We start from the raw sequence: 18,608 nt of genomic DNA on the forward strand, positions 1-18,608 counted from the left end.
GTGGACTGTTGGTGGCCTTATTGTATTGTTGCCTGTTTATTGTTTTATGTAATTGTTTTGTAATTGCCTTGGGTTTTCTTGTACAAAGGAACTGTCAATAAACTAAAATAAATCCAAGGGGTAACCAATTATCCCTACTCAATAAGATCTGGGCAGGCTACAGCAATCATACAATGGTGGCAGAAGGTCCTAGGAGGGGAGACCTTCATGACCCTGCCACCACCAGATAGTGACAAATGCAAAAACAGTAACGGTTTAGGCAGTTGCTGACCAGAGGCAGGCAGCTAATTAGCTAAATAACGGAGTGCCATTTTATGACCCTGCTATAATTTTACCAGTGACAAAACTGCCTCCTGCCCGCTGCATAATGAGTCTGCTAGCTGCACCAAGGCAGTCTCCCAGTGGTTTCCTGAACAAGGACCTGTCTTTGCCCAAGCATCATGGCCCCCTGAGGGCCCCACCATTGTCAATGGCCACCTTAGTTACCCCAGTGCTGCCTCTGGTGGGACTAATCTTCATTTGCCAGAGTCTGCCTTGCTGACCCCTCTCACATAACTGCTTTTTCTGTCAGTACTCCAAGGGTATGTCAATATGGAGGCACTCTTGCCTTCTCCTTGCAGCCTCAGCAGTGGCGACTTGTATCCATGTGGCAGCCAAGGCTACAGAGCTGCCAGTCCACTGGTTGCACTGGTAGCTTGGAAAGGCAGGCTACCATCTTTAATGGGACAGCAGTCTTGGCCTCTTTGGCTGTTGCCAATAAATCCCCCACTGCAGTTCCACTCTTCCATACATGTTGTTTTGGGACACACATTTGGTCCTGGCAATAAGACCATGGGCTGCTGGTAAAATCCTGGCCTTTATTTCTCTTTCTGTGTCCGATTTGACATTGAATTCACCCACTTTAACTCACATTTCCTTGTCTATCCTTACACATTTTATTATCAATGGCTCAATTGGATTGGTTAAGGAGGATCACCATCACTTGTTCAGTTCATGCCGATTTCTGCTTTCTCTGACTATGCTTTTATCAGCTCACACTTTCAGCATCTTATGGTAAAAAATATTATTGTGATTGAATGGGCTAGGGCAAGTCTAATTAATGGCAGATGCTGCTAGATTCACTCTGACAGCAGAATTAGCCCATTATAAATGCACATTGATGTAATTAAATTCATACAAAGGGGTAAAGACAGACTTCGATAGATCCAGCAACTTAGCATGTGTTTCAGAACCATCCAAAGTGCAATGCATACTTAATGATCTTGAAGGGAGATATTTTTCTTACTCTAGATGAAAACAGCAGTCCTTTTTTCACACAGCAGTCAGGCGCAAACAGAGTGAGATGAATGATTAATCAGATAATGGGATTGTTGGCCAGGACTCCAGGGAAACTATCTGCTGCACAAATGGCTACCAAAAATTTATACCTAACGAAGGTATCCCATTTTCCTAGCCTTTTTGATCCCATGCTCATATAATAATGATAATCTATATTGGGGTCACAGGTAGGCTTACATTAACACTGCAATAGAACATAGAACAGTACAGGTCCTTCGGCCCACGATGTCGTGTTGACCATTTATCCTAAAATAGGATCAACCTAACCGACACCACTTCAATTTACTGCTGTCCATGTGCCTGTCCAAGAGGCGTTTAAATGTCCCTAATGACTCTGACTCCACCACCTCTGCTGACAGTGCATTCAATGCACCCACCACTCTCTGTGTAAAGAACCTACCTCTGACATCTCCCCTATACCTTCCTCCAATCACCTTCAAATTATGTCCCCTTGTGACAGCCATTTCCGCCTTGGGGAAAATTCTCTGGCTGTCCATGCCTCTCATCACCTTGTATATCTCTATCAAGTCACCAGTCTTCCTTCTTCATTCCAGTGAGAGAAGCCCTAGCTCCCTCAACCTTTCTTCAGAAGACATGCACTCCAGTCCAGGCACCCTCTCCAACATCCTTCCTATAATGTGGCGACCAGAACTGATCACAATATTCCAAGTGTGGTCTAACTAGGGTTTTATAAAGCTGCAGCAAAACCGCTCAGCTCTTAAACTCAATCCCCCTATTAATGAAAGCCAACACACCATACGCCTTCTTAACAACCCTATCAACTTGGGTGGCAACTTTGAGGGATCTATGTACGTGGAACCCAAGATCCCTCTGTTCCTCCACACATGCGAGAATCCTGCCTCTAACCCTGTATTCAGCATTAAAATTTGACCTTCTAAAATGAATCACTTCACATTTCTCTCGGTTGAACTCCATCTGCCACTTCTCAGCCCAGCTCTGCATCCTGTCAGTGTACTGTTGTACCTGCAACAGCCCGCAAGACTATCTTCAACTCCACCTACCTTTGTGTCATCGGCAAACTTACTAACCCACCCTTCCACTTCCTCATCCAAGTCATTTAAAAAAACCATAAAGAGCAAAGGTCCCAGAACCGAAACCTGCGGGACACCACTGGGGTGGGATTCTCCGCCTCCCCGCCAGGTCGGAGAATCGCCGGGGGCTGGCGTGAATCCCGCCCTCGCCGGTTGCCGAATTCTCCGGCATCAGATATTCAGCGTTGGCGGGAATCGCGCCGCGCCGGTTGGCGGGCCTCCCCCCGGCGATTCTCCGGCCCGAAGTCCCACTGCTGGAATTTCATAGAATTTACAGTGCAGAAGGAGGCCATTCGGCCCATCGAGTCTGCACCGGCTCTTGGAAAGAGCACCCTACCCAAGCCCACACCACGCTATCCCCATAACCCTATCCCCATAACCCTATCTCCATAACCCTATCTCCATAACCCAGTAACCCCATTTAACCACCACTAAGGGCAATTTTGGACACTAAGGGCAATTTAGCATGGCCAATCCACCTAACCCGCACATCTTTGGACTGTGGGAGGAAACCGGAGCACCCGGAGGAAACCCACGCACACACGGGGAGAACGTACAGACTCCGCACAGACAGTGACCCAGCCGGGAATCGAACCTGGGACCCTGGAGCTGTGAAGCAATTGCGCTAACCGCTATGCTACCGTGCTGCCCACTATGCTACCGGGAATGCCTGTCCCGCCGGCGAGAATCAAACCACCTCTTGTACCGGCGGGACAAGGCGGCGCGGGCAGGCTCCGAGGTCCTGGGGGGTGCGCGGGGCGATCTGGCCCCGGGGGGTGCCCCCACGGTGGCCTGGCCTGCGATCGGGGCCCACCGATCTGCGGGCGGGCCTGTGCTGTGGGGGCACTCTTTTCCTTCCGTCTTCGCCATGGTCTCCACTATGGCGGAGGCGGAAGAGACCCCCTCCACTGCGCATGCGCGGGAATGCCGTGAGCAGCCGCTGACGCTCCCGCGCATACGCCGCCCGGCAAAGTCAGTTTTGCGCCAGTTGGCGGGGCACCAAAGGCCTATCCCGCCAGCTGGCGGTGCGGAAATCAGTCTGGCGCGGGCCTAACCCTTCAAGGTGAGGGCTCGGCCCCTCAAGATGCGGAGACTTCCGCACCTTTGGGGCAGCGCGATGCCAGACTGATTTGCGCCGTTTTTGGCACCGGTCAGCGGACATCGTGCCGATTGCTGAGAATCCCGCCCTAGGTCACCGACCTCCATGCGGAATACTTACCATTCACTACCACTCGCTGGCTTCTTTCGGCCAGCCAATTTTGTATCCAGGCAGCCAAATTTCCTTGTATCCCATGCCCCTGACTTTCTGAATGTGCCTATCATGGGGAACCTCATCAAATGCCTCACTGAAATCCATATACACCACATCCACTGCCCGACCTTCATCAATGTGTCTTGTCACATCCTCAAAGAATTCAATGAGGCTTGTGAGGCATGACCTGCCCCTCACAAAGCCATTCTGATTATCTTGAATCAAACTATGTTTTTCTAAATAATCATAAATCCTATCTCTTAGAATCCTTTCCAGTATTTTGCTCACCACAGACGTAAGACTGACTCGTCTATAATTCCCAGGAATTTCCCTATTCCCTTTCTTGAACAGGGGAACAACATTCGCCTCCCTCCAATCATCCAGTACTACTCCAGTGGAGAGTGAGAACGCAAAGATCAGCACCAACGGCGCAGCAATCTCCTCCCTCACTTCCCGTAGTAACCTTGGGTGTATCCCGTCAGGCTATCCTGATGCTTTTCAAACTTTCCAGCACATCCTCCTTCTTAATATCAACCTGTTCGAGTCTACTAACCTGGTTCACACTGTTCTCATGAGCAACAAGGTCCCTCTCTCTAGTGAAAACTGAAGCAAAATATTCATTTAGAGCCTCCCCTCATGAAGTTAATGAAGTTACTGTGAAAATCTCCAAGTCGCCACACTCCAGCGCCTGTTCGGGTACATGGAGGGAGAATTCTGAATGTCCAGTTCACCTAACCTAAGTCTTTCGGGACTTAGAATCATAGAATCATAGAAGTTTACAGCATGGAAACAGGCCCTTCGGCCCAACCAGTCCATGCCGCCCAGTTTTTACCATTAAGCTAGTCCCAGTTGCCCGCACTTGGCCCATAACCCTCTATACCCATCTTACCCATGTAACTATCTAAATGCTTTTTAAAAGACACAATTGTACCCGCCTCTACTACTACCTCTGGCAGCCCATTCCAGACACTCACTACCCTCTGAGTGAAGAAATTGTCCCTCTGGGCCCTTCTGAATCTCTCCCCTCTCACCTTAAACCTATGCCCTCTAGTTTTAGACTCCCCTACCTTTGGGAAAAGATGTTGACTATCTACCTTATCTATGCCCCTCATTATTTTATAGACCTCTATAAGATCACCCCTAAGCCTCCTACGCTCCAGGGAAAAAAGTCCCAGTCTATCCAGCCTCTCCTTATAACTCAAACCATCAAGTCCCGGTAACATCCTAGTAAATCTTTTCTGCGCTCTTTCTAGTTTAATAATATCCTTTCTATAATAGGGTGACCAGAACTGCACACAGTATTCCAAGTGTGGCCGTACCAATGTCTTGTACAACTTCAACAAGACGTCCCAACTCAATGTTCTGACCAATGAAACCAAGCATGCCGAATGCCTTCTTCACCACCCTGTCCACCTGCGACTCCACCTTCAAGGAGCTATGAACCTGACTTGTGGGAGGAAACCGGAGCACCCGGAGGAAACCCATGCAGACACGGGGAGAATGTGCAGACTCCGCACAGACAGTGACCCAAACCAGGAATTGAACCAAGGTTCTGTGAAGTGCTGTGTTACCATGTGTTACCATGCTACCCAATCTATATGGTGAGTAGATTCCCCACCTTAGGCAGTTGGAAGTCTGTTTCTGAGTTGAAGGCAAGAAGATCGAGTCATGAAACTTCTTTACCTGGCAGACCTGACTCCTTTAAAAAGTACTCCATCCATCTAATTTGTGTGAGAGAGATGTGGGCAGGATGGAGTTGGGCATGCCTACAGCAGCAATGGAGGCGTGCAGATAACAAGACTTAGAAGCTAAAACACCCACATCTATTACTGGAACATTGCCTCAGATTTAATAATGAATGTCAGACCATCATCCTCTCAATGCTCTCTGCCTAGCTCCCACTGAACCCACATGCCTCTCTATGCCTCACTTATCCCATGCCCCCTCAATACCTAATCCAAGCCCTCCATACATCCTTCCTAATTACTCATCAAGTATCCACCAAGGGCAGACCTCAGGAGCCACTTCCTTGAAATAGAGTTGAAAAAAATAAACTTTTAATAATCTAATGGATTCCTCATTCATCTCACTTCCAAGTGAAAAAACTCTCATTCATAAAATCCATTCAGAAATGTAAATCCTCTCAAGTGGTCAACCTATTAGAGAAACAACAAATATATTTCACTACCGTAAAGACAGATAATCATTTAATAACCATTAAAACTGCCACATGAAATGTGAATACCGACCCTTGTTGAAGTAAATGATTCCAGACTTTTCAAAACTCAGTCATGCATTTATAATCGGCTCAACTGTCATTACAATCCTGGGAAATGCATATAATGGAGTCTATTGAAACTGGAAAACCAGATGGCCCTTGTGTTTCCAAGCTACACCAAATGTCCTGTAAATCATAGCAGTCCGGGGACTTTTATTTCTCTAAGTTTCTGAAAGATCATGGGTGGGATTTTCCAACCCCCCGGCAGGTCGGAGAATCGCCGGGGGGGGGGGGGGCGTGAATCCCGCCCCTGCCAGCCGCCAAATTCTCCGGCACCAAAAATTCGGCGGGAGCGGGATTCGCGCCGCCCCGGTCGACACGCCCCCCCCCCCCCCCCCCGGCGATTCTCCGGACCACGATGGGCCGAAGTCCCGCTGCTGCCATGCCAGTCCCGCCGGCGTGAATCATCCATCTACCTTACCGGCGGGACTGGCGGCGCGAGCGGGCTTCGGGGTCCTGGGGGGGGCGCGGGGCGATCTGGCCATTGGGGGTGCCCCCACGGTGACCTGGCCCGCGATCGGGGCCGACCGATCCGCGGGAGGGCCTGTGCCCTGGGGGCACTCTTTTCCTTCTGCCTCGGCCATAGCCTCCGCGATGGCCGATGCGGAAGTGACACCCCCCTCTGCGCATGCGCGTGGATGATGTCAGCAGCCGCTGGTGTGGCGCCAAAGGCCTTTCCCGCCGGCCGCGGCATGCCAACCACTCCGGCGCGGGCCTAGCCCCTCAAGGTGAGGGCTTGGCCCCTAAAGGTGCGGAGAAATCCGCACCTTTGGGGCGGCCCGACGCCGGAGTGGTTCCCGCTACTCCATCCCGCCGGGACCCCCCGCCCCGCCGGGTAGGGGAAAATCCCGGCCCTTTTTCCATTTTAAAAAGGCATAATTTTAAAATTTTCCGACTATGTCTTTACTGTACCGTCCTCCCCGAACAGGCGCCGGAATGTGGCGACTTGGGGCTTTTCACAGTAACTTCATTGAAGCCTACTTGTGACAATCAGTGATTATTATTATTACAGGAATGGCAGCCCTAATCAGAGAGCTATGGGAATGTGGGGGTAAATTTGATTGTAACCCAAAGGGTGCTTAGAAACAGGACCAACCATCAAGGATGGAAGCCCTGAATCCACTAAGATCCCAGATCCCAACTGACTGGTCTACATACATCTTCTGAATGTACAGAAAAAAAGTGTGATTGCAAATGGCTGACAAAGAGCAGACTCAGTTACAAGTTCACAGCCTCTACTGCATTTGCCTATAATATTTTATTTCCCAATTGTTAAGACTGTATTGATGGTGATCTCAACAATACAGAACAAGATTTATGACAAAGCAAGATGTTTGTGTTTTGTCTCGAGTATTCGACTTTTTCTGTTGCTGCCTTTGATGTTTTTTATCTGTTTCAGGTTGATAGTGTCAGTGGCCTTACAGCAGCTAATATTCAGAGTGCAGTAACTCACAGAGAGCGATGCTATTAATGACTAGGATACCTGAAGAGTTTCCTACCTTTTGCAAACACTGCAAGACAATGCACATCATCCCAAACACCCAGAACTGTTTTCAGAAGAACAGTTTTGTCTCTGTTTTACTTCCCCAGTGGTGCACTATTGCCAAAGATAAATGAAAGCATTTGGACTTATATAGCTCTCTTGGTGGCCACCAGACATCTCAAAGTATGTTATAGCCAATGAAGTGCTTTTGCCATGTAGACACATTGATAAAAACCTCATTTATTCACACCATGGACCATTTCCTATCTGATGCTTTATCAACTTTTTGCCATAATGGAATCCTGGAATCATGTCCATCTGATCTGTTATTTCCCCTCAGAACTTAATGATTTATCTCTCCCAAATCCATACATACTCTCAATTCTATATTTCTTTCAGTGGTTCTTTAGGGTGGCACAGTAGCACAGTGGTTAGCACTGTTGCTTTGCAGCGCCGGAGTCCCAAGTTCGATTCCCAGCATGGGTCACTATCTGTGCGGAATCTGCACGTTCTCCCCGTGTCTGCGTGGGTTTCCTCCGGGAGCTCCAGTTTCCTCGCACAAGACCCTAAAGACATGGGGTGAAATTCTCCTACCCGCCCCGCCACATTTCTGCCCCAACCGGCCGGCGGGAGTCTCCGTAACACCGGCCGGTCAATGGGGTTTCCCATTGTGGGGCAGCCCCACGCCGTCGGGAAACCCCCGGGCGCCGGCAAAACGGAGACTCCCGCCGGCGGAGAATGACGCCCATGCTGTTAGATAATTTGGACATTCTGAATTCTCCCTCTGTGTACCCAAACAGGTGCTGGAATGTGGCGACTAGGGGCATTTCACAGTAACTTCATGCAGTGTTAATGTAAGCCTACTTGTGACAATAAATATTGTTATTAATGCAGGAAATGGGGCAACCAATTGTACACAGCTATCTCCCACAAACAGTAATGTTAAGATGGCACAGTGACACAATGCTGCCTCACATTGCCAAGGACCCAGGTTAAATTCCAGCCTTTGGAGTTTGCATATTATCACCCTGTCTACGTGGGTTTCCTCCGGGTGCTCCGGTTTCCTCCCACAGTCCAAAGATGTGCAGGTTAGCTGGATTGGCCATGATCAAGGCGATTACTTGGGTAAGGCACAGGAGAAGACCTCGGTCGAGTGCTCTTTCGGAGGGTCGGTCCAGACTCGATGGGCCGAATGACCTCCTTCTTCACTGTAGGGATTCTATGATGACAATGACCAGATTATCTGCTTTAGTGGCCAGGCCACCTATATGAAAATCTTAAATCTTAAATGAATGCTTCCTTGGTGCAGGGTACCTCATAGGTTAGGGACAAAGGATAACAGAAGTTCAAATAGATGTCATAGGTGGAAAATAACACAAAGGAGTCTGGAATGAGTTTATTAAAAGAGAGGAAATTCTGTTTGCATTGTTCATAATAAGTATCATTTATGTTTTACTATTTACTATTTGCAGCAGATTTTCAAAATAATGGATGTGAGTGCGACAAAGGGGAATACAATCCCTCTTAGAGTGCTGTTTGTTGATAAGAGGCATTCATAGCTACATTGCAGACAGCTGTTATGGGTAAGCATACAAACTGCACAAAGGTATAAAACAGGGATCCTTTATTTCACAAGGATCACATCATTATAAACATTATCGGAAAAACTTAACTTACAATAGACTGTTTGTGTGCCTAGGTCTCCAGCAGCTATGTTGTTTAAATTCATTCATAGGATGTTCAGGTCACTAGCTCGGCCAGCATTTATTGCCCATCTCTAATTGCCCTTGAGAATATGGTGGTGAGCTGCTTCCTTGAACGCTGTGGTCTATGTGGCTCTTCTTCGGCTCTTTGCTGTTGCTCTCTTTCACGCTCTCCTCATGGTTTCAGACTTTTTTCAGCTCACGCTCTGGACTCAGGGTCTGCCACCAGCATGCTGAGGACTTTTCTTCTCGACCCCTCTGCTCGCTGTCCTCCCGGGTTGATGACCTCTGCTTGTGCAGACCCAGTGTCCCACAAGGAATATCTCCCAGTGGACCGGGCATCTGGCCCCCCTCCAAAGGCAGAAACAGCCGAGGAACCCGCACAAACCTCCCAACAACAGACTTCTCTGAGAGTTGCTACCCTGGCAATTATCCACATGATAAGGCAAGGTTTACGAAGCAATTGTACAATCAGCCGGTTCGACTAAGCTACAATAGCTAACACATGAGAATCCACATGGGTGGCAGCGATTGCCTTCAGGCATCACTGATCTGGGCAAATGGTAAGGGTTGGGCTGATATCCAACCTTTCCTCGAGATGACCCTCTCAGTCCTTCATTAAAACTGGTGTTTTCATTGGGATTCAGGCTTTGTGGCGGGTCAGGATCCACCTCCAAGTACCATATGACCCACAGCACTTGTCACTTGTGATATAGGAATCTCAGATGTATTGCATTATTGGTATTTGGTGCAGTCTGGGTTAAAATCCTGAGTTAGTGTGTGTGTGCGTGACTGCTGCCGTCATGTTTTGAAATCATCTTGGTTTGAAATGTTGGGAGCCAGGGGTGCAATTAAACCATTGTTAAAAAGCTTGGTCGAATGGAATGTAGTTTGGATTAAGAAGATTCCCCGTGGAGGTAATTAGATTTCAGCTGGGAAAGATGCTGTCATTACTGGATGGAGCTAAGTTGTCAGACATTTTACAGGGAAATCAGGTTAGTGCAGAACTAGTTGAACCTGTGACCATTGCTCAGTTAAACGATTTGTCTGCAGACAGAGAGTAGTGTTTTTGGAAAGGTGAACAAACCAGCTGAAACAGCTTCTGAAGAGACACAACCAGAGTTTCTGCATGGGTCTGACAGGAGTCAGGTCTTTTCTTTAAAGCAGTATCAAGAGATTGCTCTTTCTCAAGGAACATCTCTGTAAAGCAGGTATTCCTAAGTATTAATTGTATTTTAATAGTGGATGGATAGCTGAGATTTTTTTTTATCTTGCTGTTTAAGTGGGAATAACGATAGCGGTTCAGGGTATTGTATTCACTGTATTGAACAGTGTAGCTGAAGGGTTAATTGAAAATTATTTTCTGTTGTGATGTTAAAGATATTTTAATACTATGTTAGTAACAAAGTTTGTTTTAAAAAACCATATCCCCAATTCTTTGTGTAATCACTCCTGAAGTGAAGTATCCTTTGCTCACAGTCTTGCAAAATTGCAATAAAATATTGGGGTTTCTGTCCAGTATACCAGCCACTGTTGGAGTCTGGTCAGGGATTGTAATACACATTACACTTCTCACATGGATGCACCCCCTGATTCACGACACACTGGTTGTTCCAGGATTCTCCATCGCTATTCGACTCCAAGTAGCTGGGGCCACTGCCCCACTGACACTTCATATTTAGCTCCCTCTGTGAACCATTTTCTGAGGTTGCCCTGCAGCTACATGTTTCATAACAGTCCAAAGATATGTAGGTTAGGTGTATTGTCCATGTTAAATTGCCCCTTAGTGTCCAAAGGTTAGGTGGCATTACAGGACTGGAGGGGAGTGAGCCAAGGTAGGGTGCTCTTTCAGAGGGTCGGTGCTGACTGGATGGGCCAAATGGCCTCCTTCTGCATAGTAGGAATTCTGAAGGACATATAGAGGTTGCCACCAGTATTAAGATGCTTGATGACTTTGTGGGATTCAGAATCCCAGACATCATTCTCCCAAAATGGGACGATGTCCCCACGCCGGCGGCGGCCTCCAGCAGTCGCGCTGAGCGCCATGGCAGACTCAGACCGTGGAAACATACATAAAAGCTAGACCCCCCCATTGGACATGCGCATCCGACCGCACGGATCTGTCCCCCGGCCACCTATAAGGGCCCCACCCCAGCTGTCCGATCCCCCCGCCCCCCACCAGGGCGGTCGCGGACTGAGTCCGCAGCCACCACGCCTGCATCCCGACCAGCAATAGCAGGTGAGTTCCACACTGTCGGGAACTCGGCCGGTCGGTAGCAGAGGATCACTGGGCGGGCCTCTGTCAATGGTTGGAACAGCTAACGTGAACTTGGTGAAGACATTGGTGAGTATTAGACTGTGCTCAGTCACTTTACTACACTGGTTGAGGACCTCTGAAGGCTTACTGGCAACCAAGGAACCCATGCTGTGTTGAATTTGCTTCCTTGATTTGGCCACACCTCTCACAATTCTGACAGTTGTCCTCAATATTGGCAGTTATCCTGCCCAGTCACACCACAGCATTGCCTGGTCAGCACAGTTGTCATTTCTGATGCTTGGGCCCCTGCCTGACCATGAACCATTGTCAACGCATGACACCTGTGACTGTCAGAAGGGTGAGTTGCTTCATCTCTCTGTTTCAATGAAGCAGCAGATAGAGAACTCCATCCTCTGAGCCTGAATGTCATGGAGAGTAGCGGTTTGAATACTGCCTTTGAACCTGATCTAGGATGGGAACTGAGCGAGTTCACTGGTTCATCAAGTTGCTGTTGCTCCAAGCTTGGCAGATGTTTGAAAGTAGCTGAGTAGGTTGTTCTGTGTAAATACTTCAAACTCTGCACCAATCCTTAACTTCTGGGAATAGCCTATCTCGAAGCTCACAATCTGAGTTTCGCACTGGAATAATTCTGCACATTCCTCTTGTTCGGCTTGAAGCTCTAACTGGCATAAGCGATAACCATGCCTTTCTGACCTTGAACCCGCTCTGAGGCCAAGAATGTGCCATTCCCGCTCTGAGGCCAAGAAAATTGGTATTGGTTTTCAGAGATGGTAATAAATGAGATGAGGGGCGGGATTCTCTGACCCCCCGCCGGGTCGGAGAATCACTGGGGACTGGCGTGAATCCCACCCCCGCCGGTTGCCGAATTCTCCGGCACTGGATATTCGGCGGGGGTGGGAATCGTGCCGCGCCGGTTGGCGGGCACCCCCCGGCGATTCTCTGGCCCGCCATGGGCCGAAGTCCCGCTGCTGGAATGCCTGTCCCGCCGGCGAGAATCAAACCACCTCTCTTACCGGCGGGATGATCTGGCCCCGGGGGGTGCCCCCACGGTGGCCTGGCCCGCGATCGGGGCGGGCCTGTGCCGTGGGGGCACTCTTTTCCTTCCGCCTTCGCCATGGTCTCCACTATGGCGGACGCGGAGGATGCCAACTCCACTGCATGCGCGGGAGCGTCAGCAGCCGTTCACGGCATCCCCACGCATGCGCCGCACGGCAAAGTCAGTTTCGCGCCAGCTGGCGGGGCACCAAGGGCCTATCCCGCCAGCTGGCGGGGCGGAAATCAGTCCGGCGTGGGCCTAGCCCCTCACGGTTAGGGCTCGGCCCCTCAAGATGCGGAGGATTCCGCACCTATGGGGCGGCACGATGCTGGACTGATTCGCGCCGTTTTTGGTGCCGGTCGGCGGACATCGCGCCGATTGCGGAGAATCCCACCCGAGCTTCTGCACGAGAGTCCAAAAGGAGTTTTCACATGCTGAGGTCCAACTCCATGATACTCCGTGAAGAATCATGCCTTGGCACCTTTAGCCACCGCCCACTCACCCTCCACCACCCCTTCACTCTCCACTGCCCCCTCACCCACCACATTGGCATCACCCACTCCATTGGCATTCTTTCGTCTCCTCAGCAAGTCAAAAAGCAAGGAACACCGGTGCCCAGTCTTGCACAGACCACAGTCTTGTCCCTTCATCCTCCACCACCCCCTCACCATCCACCAGCCCCACCTGCTTCTTTGGCATTCTTATATTCTCTGGTCTCCTCAGCAAGGAACTGAGCAACGCGCCACCTGTGCCCAGCCTTGCGCTGACCTATAGCAGCAATCCAAACCAAGGAACCTACACCGTCCCCTCTCCGTCTGAGATCCGGTCACTCCCGGACTATTCGGATTTTGTCATCGTCGTCATCCCTGGAGATCATGTGCCCAAGATACCTGACTCCTGTTCAGAAATGTTGCCACTTCCCTGGTTTGATTATCAAATTGAACTTGAACAAGTGGGCTCAGATGGTGCCTCGTCTTTCAAGGGTCCCCTCGAACATTGAGCTGAAGGTGAACATATCGTGCAGGTACACAAAGAGGGATTGGAAATTCACATGAATGAAGGTGGCAAGCACATTACAAAGCCGGAACAGCATTCTTGTGTATTTGTAAAGTTATCCGGTATTGGGTTTGAATGTTGCTTTTTCAATGTCTTGCTCAGTGATGGGTACATAGAACATAGAACATACAGTGCAGAAGGAGGCCATTTGGCCCATCGAGTCTGCACTGACCCATTTAAGCCCTCACTTCCATCCTATCCCCGTAACCCAATAATCCCTCCCAACCTTTTTTGGTCACTAAGGGCAATTTATCACGGCCAATCCACCTAACCAGTACATCTTTGGACTGTGGGAGGAAACCAGAACACCTGGAGGAAACCCACGCAGACGCGGGGAGAATATGCAGACTCCGCACAGACAGTGACCCAGCGGGGAAACGAACTTGGGACCCTGGCGCTGTGAAGCCACAGTGCTATCCACTTGTGCTACTGTGCTGGTTATAAAGATGGTCCAAATAGAGACTGTGGAAATAAAGATTTGTAAGGTTTCCTCAAACCTAGGTAGAGGATAAATATCCTTATGAATCTTTGCATTTAGTGCCCAGTATTCCAGACACATTCTCAGGTTTCCATCTTCCTTCCTCTTGAGGACTATGGGGGAGGTGTATGGTCCCAATGACCTTCGGATGATATCAAGTCCTTCTGCAGGTACTCGCTGACTCTCTCCCAGTGATGGGATGGGATCTGGTGGTGAGGAATCCTTGCTGGTTAGTTATCTGCCGTTACATCTTGTGGCACCCCAGGTCATAGTACCCAATGTTATTACCATCCTTACTGACAGCTGCCCTGTACTTGGTGAAGTTGAAATGAGCTGCTTCCTGAGTCTCAACCAACTCCCCGATGTCCATCTTTCAATCGAGTTGGGAATGTCGTCCGTGACCAGGACAGTGGCAGGTTTAATGACAGCGACGGGCATTCTCAGTTGGAGGGAAACATCTTTGTCGCTGAAATTGGGAATCTGCATGGATATCCTTCCCTTTCCTCCCACAGTGGCAAGGGCAGCTCTCAGAGTTACACCAAGTGATAGTCCCACTGTTTGAGTAACATGACGCACTAGTAATGTCTATTGCTGGCCATTTGGAAGCCGTTGACATGAACCTTCAAGGACAGTTATGATGTGGGCGGGAAAAAGAATGGTCTGATTCCCTGCTACTCAAAACAGCCCTAAAGTTCCATGCAGGCCGACAAACCTTGAGTGCATGGAACAAGGCCGAGGACTCTTGACCCGCTCGTACTGACTTCATAACTTGCTGCCTATATCTTATATGCCTTCCAAAGCTGCCCAGATATTTCTGAACACATTTTGACCCCAACACCACAGGTATTCTCAACTTCCTTATCCTCAAATATCTATAGGTCGCAATCTACCAGAAACCCCAGTTTATGAAAGATGAGATTGAGGGCGGATAGGGAGAGTTCAATGTAGCCATGATATGGGATGTCTGATACCTGCAAAGCAGACATTCGGATGAGGGAAGAGACGTCGATCAACTTGCACTCCTTAGTAAGATGGTATCGGAAGAACTGGCGAGTAACGGTTGACAACTGCACCATACAAATCTCACAAAAGATGGAGGGTAAGTCTCTATCGCTCTGCATAAGACTGAGTCTCTTCCCAAAATAACCTCCCCGACCCGCATGATGCCGCCTGAGCTTCGGTGAGAATCCCAAGTAACAATTGGATTAATGTCTATTGGAAGGGAGGCCAGTGAACTGGGTGGAGTCTCTTTGCCTGATGTTTGTGCAGTCTCGTTTGTGTCCAGCCCCATTGCAATTCTAGCACCTGTTTGGAGAATCCCTTAGGGGGGAATTAATCATAAGGGTTTGCATGGAGATTAGACAACAAGGACTGGATTGGTGCTTGTTGTGCGGCAATCTGTCCCACTTGCCTCCTCAGGCTGAGGTCTACATTCCCATCCATACTAGCAGCCACCTCCCTAAAGGAGGCTTCTTTCCTGGTCTTTGGAATCTGGTCTGGATGATGTGGCTCCCACCTGTCAAAGAAGAACAATTGGGGTTTGTCACTATCCAGCCTCTTCAACTCCATCTGGATGGTTCCATCTCTCACTACTTCAGCTCGGCAGCCCTTCAGCTGTGTGTCAACAAAGAACAAAGAACAAAGAATAGTACAGCACAGGAACAGGCCCTTCGGCCCTCCAAGCCCGTGCCGACCATACTGCCCGACTAAACTACAATCTTCTACACTTCCTGGGTCCATATCCTTCTATTCCCATCCTATTCATATATTTGTCAAGATGCCCCTTAAATGTCCCTATCGTCCCTGCTTCCACTACCTCCTCCGGTAGCGAGTTCCAGGTACCCACTACCCTCTGCGTAAAAATCTTGCCTCGTACATCTACTCTAAACCTTGCCCCTCTCACCTTAAACCTATGCCCCCTAGTAATTGACCCCTCTACCCTGGGGAAAAGCCTCTGACTATCCACTCTGTCTATGCCCCTCATAATTTTGTATACCTCTATCAGGTCGCCCCTCAACCTCCTTCGTTCCAGTGAGAACAAACCGAGTTTATTCAATCGCTCCTCATAGCTTATGCCCTCCATACCAGGCAACATTCTGGTAAATCTCTTCTGCACCCTCTCTAAAGCCTCCACATCCTTCTGGTAGTGTGGCGACCAGAATTGAACACTATACTCCAAGTGTGGCCGAACTAAGGTTCTATACAGCTGCAACATGACTTGCCAATTCTTATACTCAATGCCCCGGCCAATGAAGGCAAGCATGCCGTATGCCTTCTTGACTACCTTCTCCACCTGTGTTGCCCCTTTCAATGACCTGTGGACCTGTACTCCTAGATCTCTTTGACTTTCAATACTCTTGAGGGTTCTACCATTCACTGTATATTCCCTACCTGCATTAGACCTTCCAAAATGCATTACCTCACATTTGTCCGGATTAAACTCCATCTGCCATCTCTCCGCCCAAGTCTCCCGACAATCTAAATCCTGCTGTATCCTCAGACAATCCTCATCGCTATCCGCAATTCCACTAACCTTTGTGTCGTCTGCAAACTTACTAATCAGACCAGTTACATTTTCCTCCAAATCATTTATATATACTACAAAGAGCAAAGGTCCCAGCACTGATCCCTGTGGAACACCACTGGTCACAGCCCTCCAATTAGAAAAGCATCCCTCCATTGCTACCCTCTGCCTTCTATGGCCTAGCCAGTTCTGTATCCACCTTGCCAGTTCACCCCTGATCCCATGTGACTTCACCTTTTGTACTAGTCTACCATGAGGGACCTTGTCAAAGGCCTTACTGAAGTCCATATAGACAACATCCACTGCCCTACCTGCATCAATCATCTTTGTGACCTCCTCGAAAAACTCTATCAAGTTAGTGAGACACGACCTCCCCTTCACAAAACCGTGCTGCCTCTCACTAATACGTCCATTTGCTTCCAAATGGGAGTAGATCCTGTCTCTAAGAATTCTCTCCAGTAATTTCCCTACCACTGAAGTAAGGCTCACCGGCCTGTAGTTCCCGGGATTATCCTTGCTACCCTTCTTAAACAGAGGAACAACATTGGCTATTCTCCAGTCCTCCGGGACATCCCCTGAAGACAGTGAGGATCCAAAGATTTCTGTCAAGGCCTCAGCAATTTCCTCTCCAGCCTCCTTCAGTATTCTGGGGTAGATCCCATTAGGCCCTGGGGACTTATCTACCTTAATATTTTTTAAGACGCCAACACCTCGTCTTTTTGGATCTCAATGTGACCCAGGCTATCAACACACCCGTCTCCAGACTCAACATCTACCAATTCCTTCTCTTTGGTGAATACTGATGCAAAGTATTCATTTAGTACCTCGCCCATTTCCTCTGGCTCCACACATAGATTCCCTTGCCTATCCTTCAGTGGGCCAACCCTTTCCCTGGCTACCCTCTTGCTTTTTATGTACGTGTAAAAAGCCTTGGGATTTTCCTTAACCCGATTTGCCAATGACTTTTCGTGACCCCTTCTAGCCCTCCTGACTCCTTGCTTAAGTTCCTACTTTCCTTAGATTCCACACAGGCTTCGTCTGTTCCCGGCCTTTTAGCCCTGCCAAATGCCTCCTTTTTCTTTTTGACGAGGCCTACAATATCTCTCATTATCCAAGGTTCCCTAAAATTGCCGTATTTGTCCTTCTTCCTCACATCCGCCCCCAATCTAGGTTCTTCAGTTCCCGCCTAATATTGTTCTAATTAGCCTTCCCCCAATTTAGCACATTCACCCTAGGACCATTCTTATTCTTGTCCACCAGCACTTTAAAACTTACTGAATTGTGGTCACTGTTCCAGAAATGCTCCCCTACTTAAACTTCTACCACCTGGCCGGGCTCATTCCCTAATACCAGGTCCAGTACCGCCCCTTCCCTAGTTGGACTGTCTACATATTGTTTTAAGAAGCCCTCCTGGATGCTCCTTACAAACTCCGCCCCGTCTAAGCCCCTGGCACTAAGTGAGTCCCGGTCAATATTGGGGAAGTTGAAGTCTCCCATCACCACAACCCTGTTGTTTTTACTCTTTTCCAAAATCTGTCTATCTATCTGCTCCTCTATCTCCCGCTGGCTGTTGGGAGGCCTGTAGTATACCCCCAACATTGTGACTGCACTCTTCTTATTCCTGATCTCTACCCATATAGCCTCACTGCCCTCTGAGGTGTCCTCTCGCAGTATAGCTGTGATATTCTCCCGAACAAGTAGCGCAACTCCGCCTCCCCTTTTACATCCCCCTCTATCCCGCCTGAAACATCTAAATCCTGGAACGTTTAGCTGCCAATCCTGCCCTTCCCTCAACCAGGTCTCTGTAATGGCAACAACATCATAGTTCCAAGTAGTAATCCAAGCTCTAAGTTCATCTGCCTTACCCGTAATGCTCCTTGCATTAAAACATATGCACTTCAGGCCACCAGACCCGCTGTGTTCAGCAACTTCTCCCCGTCTGCTCTGCCTCAGAGCCACACTGTCCCTATTCCCTAGTTCTCCCTCAATGCTCTCACCTTCTGACCTATTGCTCCCGTGCCCACGCCCCTGCCATACTAGTTTAAACCCTCCCGTGTGACACTAGCAAACCTCGCGGCCAGGATATTTATGCCTCTCCGGTTTAGATGCAACCCGTCCATCTTATACAGG

The sequence above is a fragment of the Scyliorhinus torazame genome, chromosome 14, assembly GCF_047496885.1.
Source record: "Scyliorhinus torazame isolate Kashiwa2021f chromosome 14, sScyTor2.1, whole genome shotgun sequence".
NCBI lineage: Eukaryota > Metazoa > Chordata > Chondrichthyes > Carcharhiniformes > Scyliorhinidae > Scyliorhinus > Scyliorhinus torazame.